This window comes from Ursus arctos, unplaced genomic scaffold (assembly GCF_023065955.2).
Source record: "Ursus arctos isolate Adak ecotype North America unplaced genomic scaffold, UrsArc2.0 scaffold_22, whole genome shotgun sequence".
NCBI lineage: Eukaryota > Metazoa > Chordata > Mammalia > Carnivora > Ursidae > Ursus > Ursus arctos.
In genome coordinates this window covers 63,077,277-63,081,546 of record NW_026622897.1, presented here as the reverse complement: position 1 = coordinate 63,081,546, position 4,270 = coordinate 63,077,277, and the positions used below count along the sequence as shown (strand labels likewise).

Below are 4,270 nucleotides of genomic sequence, written 5' to 3'. Positions count from 1 at the left end.
CCCGTGCAGACCACTCCGCAAATGCCCTAGGGTTGCAAGCCACTTTCAAGCTGCCCTTAGAAAGGCAGAAACTGGCCCGATTAGGCAGACCAGCCAAGTGACTCGATGTGCTGCAAACTCGGACAACATCCTCCCTGAACACCAAGGCTTCCGAGTCCAAGCATCCAACCTTCGCTCACTGGGCACTGAGCACCACGTCGGCATGAACACTGCTCTTCGATTCACTGGCCTCCCAGTCCTTCCAATCAGAAACCCAGCTCCAGACACCACTGTATTTTCCCTTCAGAGAGAGAAGTTAACTGATGGAATAAAACACTCCCTGTGCACAGCACACTTCTATCGACATCGAATTCCTTGGTCTTTCTCATTCGGGCAGCCCTACAAGACCCACACCAATGAGAGATACCACAAGTTCAATCATCACATACATATTTGACCTTGTGTTTTTCCTTTTGCTATGTGTATCTCAAAGTCAATGTCTATAGTGCTTTCTTAAAACATCAATAATAATAATGACACGGTCACCTAAGGGTCAGGATCTCCACAGCCAGACAACATGACTCTGGTCCAGATAAGGATGAAGACACAACCTCAGCCCATGAAGCAAAGCCCACACCCTCAGGGATCCCGACACACCTCATGGGTGAAGAGTTCCTTTGCTACATGAAGTTGTCTGCGTCCAAAGGATACAGGCAACCCCCAGCATTCATTCTGTTTTCTTCATCAATTCCCCAGCTCAAGTCGCAAGTGACTCACCAGGTCAAGCTTCCAGAGCCCAGGAGGAGCCTCCAGGGGAGCAGCAGCCCCCCGCCCCGGAAAGCTAACAGGGGGGGCTCGATTTCCTTTGGGAGCACAATGTGCCACTCCCCGAGCTCCTAAAGAACCCACACTCCTTCTCCATTTCTCCCTCTCACAAAGGCCACCAAACCCTGTGACAGCTCTGAGGCTGTTTTACTTTAACAAATAATTTCTAATATCGGAATGTGGCTCGCAGAAGAGAAAAACATGAACACCCAGAAAGGATTCCTTTACTATTTCAGAAGACTCTTTTCCCATTGTTTAATTAAACTAGGAAATAAAAACGCACAGATAGCTCCTTCCACTAGCAGGTCCGATTCACTTCACCGATCGGAAGTAGAGCAGGAAATAAAAGAGTAACAGATGTTCTGAGGACCCATCACGTCCGTCACCTCAGGTTTGAAACTTCGCACGCATGCAAGGAAAGAAGCACCACCAAACATCTCGGTCTGGCGACTCTGACAGTCTGAATTGGAGTGACAGGGACAGACGATGAGGCTGTGTGTGTTTGGTGAGGCCGGTGGCCCTGAAGAAGGGGCTCGGCCAGCTCTCCACCTGTGCCTCACCTGTCCTCAGCCAGGAACCTGCTCGCAGCCCTCACCTGTCACAACGGTCACACGGGAGACTCACAGCCACCCCTGGAGCTTGCCCTGCCCACACCCTGCTGCAGAATGCACTCAGCTCTCCTCTGGGATCCCTGTCACCTCTACCCAGACCTGGAACTCCCCTGTCTGCTGCAAAGCTCCAGGATTCCCCCTCTTCTTCCAAAATGACACTGGCCCAAGGCTTTCCTGAGAAGGGGAGAAGGCTACCTAATGAATGGTTCACACCTTCTCTCCCCTTCTGTCATATTTCTCTCCACTTACCTGCCTACCTGTGCAAACCGTTCAGTGACGTATCCATGGAACACGAATGTGCTCTGAGATCTCAATCTTTCATTGCAGCTTTCTCAGGCCTCTGCGTGCAATAACATATCGTATCCCTAGGACAGGGAGTTTTAAAATTATTTACAGAATAATACAGCCCAAATCACATCATGTTTAGTTACTCTTCCTTAGACAGAACAGTTTCTGTGTAAAAAGCCTTTCCATAGAGATGACCCTCCAGCAATTTCTTTTTTTTTAATTTTTTTATTATGTTATGTGAGTCACCATACACCACATCATTAGTTTTTGATGGAGTGTTCCATGATTCCTTGTTTACGGCTAACACCCAGGGCTCCATGCAATACGTGCCCTCCTTAATACCCATCAGTGGCCTATCCCAATCAACCACCCCCCTCCCCCTCTGAAGCCCTCAGTTTGTTTCCCAGAGTCCGTAGTCTTTTGTGATTCATTCCCCCCTCTGTTAAGCTCCCCATTCATTCTTCCCTTCCTCCTCCTACTGATCTCCCTGCTATTTCTTATGTTCCATAAATGAGTGAAACTGTATGATCATTGCCTTTCTCTGCTTGACTTATGTCACCTTCCAGCAATCTCATAAGGAGGAAACAGAAACTCTGTGGGATAACCAGACTCACCCAGCATCGGGCAAGCAGTTCCAGAACTCCGCCCAGGGCTCCCGACGCCAAGCCCCCTGAAGCCACCGGCATGCCTCTATCCAGAGGAATTCCCAGAGACTCTCCTTCTGACTCCACCACCAAAGAAACGACAGAGAGAATATGGCACTTCAAAATACTGAGATGATACATCTAGTAAAGCTAGATAGTCAAGCTCAACTTTTAAACAGGAAAAGGCTGCTTTGAATAATGTTGAATTTTCCCTCGACCCTCATTGTAACTCTTTGGATGAAAAGACTAATCAGTGATGAAACATCACCTTTGATATATGACAAGGCATCATCCAAGTCTGTATCTGACGACAAAAAAGCCACCTAACTCTAAATGGTGGCTTCTCAGCCACATCTTAGGCCCAACAGAATAAACACTGTGAGATGAGGAATAAAGTATATCTTAAAAATACACAAAGAGTAAATCTCACCTTCCCTTTCTAATAAAAGAGTGTTTCTAGGAAACAGCTGTTCAAAATACATTCATAAGCAATAAAGGAACAGGGAAAATGGGATGCCCTGCAACGTTCTCCCTGCTCAGAAACTAAGTACCTCTTTCAGCAAATCCAGAACGCTGACAAGTACTACTTCAGTTTTACTTCATGGCTCAACTAGAGCAAAGAGCAAAGCCCAGGAGATGGTGGGTTAATGAGAGGTTTTACCTCCAGTCCTGACGTGGAGATGACATTTCCCCAAACGGACCTGCAGCTTTCTCTGAATGCTGGCGTCCTGTGGCAAGAGGCCTCACTGACTCAGATGCAGACGTTTAAAACCTTGGGTCTTGTGGAGCCAGAGAAGTGCTGTCAGCTGGGGAGAAGGCAGCTCCTCGGACCTAAAGCCTGCATAGCTGCTGCCATTTCTGGGAGAAGGGGAAACACAGACTTGTTTCTTTAAGTAGTAATTATCTTCACAGCCCATTCCCACGGTCCCTGGGAGACAGGGCACACAATGCTGAAGCCCCCAAACGGTTCTGGGGCTTCTTACCACCACACCTGTGCCTGAGGGAACAGGGAACACCCTGCTGAACTCGGGGTACTGCTCAAGGTCCATTACTTGCACTGTGTCAGGGGACAGGGGGCACCCCACTGAAGTTGGGGACTGTGCAGTCCTTACTCTCGCTCTTCCTGGGGAACACGGGAAACCCTGGAATGTCTGCAACCCATCCCACAAAAGCTCTGCTGAGCGGGCGCCCTGGAGTTCCTGGGTCTGGGGCATAAGGCCAGTTGACGGAGACTGGGCAGAAGAGACTTGCAAGGGAAAAAAAACTCACCTGAGTCTCCATGAGGAACTCTCTCCACACGCCCTTCCAGAACCTCACCTCCCACCCGGGGTGCCCCCTACTCCCAGACCCCCACCCCGACACACAGCACGCACTCCCTCAGCCAGGAACTCCACAGGTTGACTCTCTCAGAGCTCCCCTTCTCTGGCTCCCCGGTCTGCGTCCTCGGCTGCTCTGGGTCCGCCCATAGAGACGTAGCTCCTCCCCCACACGGTTGGTTGGGGAGTGTGGTGCTTCCAGCCCCTTGAATGCCGGGCAACCCGCCCCACTGACTCGCAACTCTGGGAGCGCAGAGGGTCAAGGAGGCACCTCCTTGGCGCAGTGCCCTGCGCAGGCGTGAGTGGGATCGTGGGCAGGGCCCCAAACACACACACACACACACACACACACACACACACACCACGGCCCCTTCCACGGACCCCTCTAGCTGCAGACCACCCTCAGAGCCCTGTCCCTTCCCTTCTGCACCAACCCTCCTTGCAGGGGTGTGCCTGGTTCCTGGCAAGGTCAGCTGCTCTCAGACTGTTCCAGCCTTGGGCTTTAGGAAACGCAATGCTTTCATGCATTTCCAAGGCAATTTTAAGCCCCAGAAGGAATGTTCCAAGTGGGAATAGCTTTGCCTTCTTGTCTCACCCATGGAGTGGA

At 50.6% G+C, this 4,270-nt stretch overlaps 1 long non-coding RNA gene across 1 annotated transcript; it reads right to left on the bottom strand.

Moving 5' to 3' along the window:
• Positions 1-443: 443 nt before the first annotated feature.
• LOC130544566 (uncharacterized) lies at positions 444-3,696 on the bottom strand. The gene is made up of 3 exons (XR_008960950.1): positions 3,009-3,696; positions 2,318-2,424; positions 444-1,780 (listed from the first exon to the last, which is right to left on the bottom strand). It is a non-coding gene; the product is annotated as an uncharacterized LOC130544566 (long non-coding RNA).
• Positions 3,697-4,270: the final 574 nt, after the last annotated feature.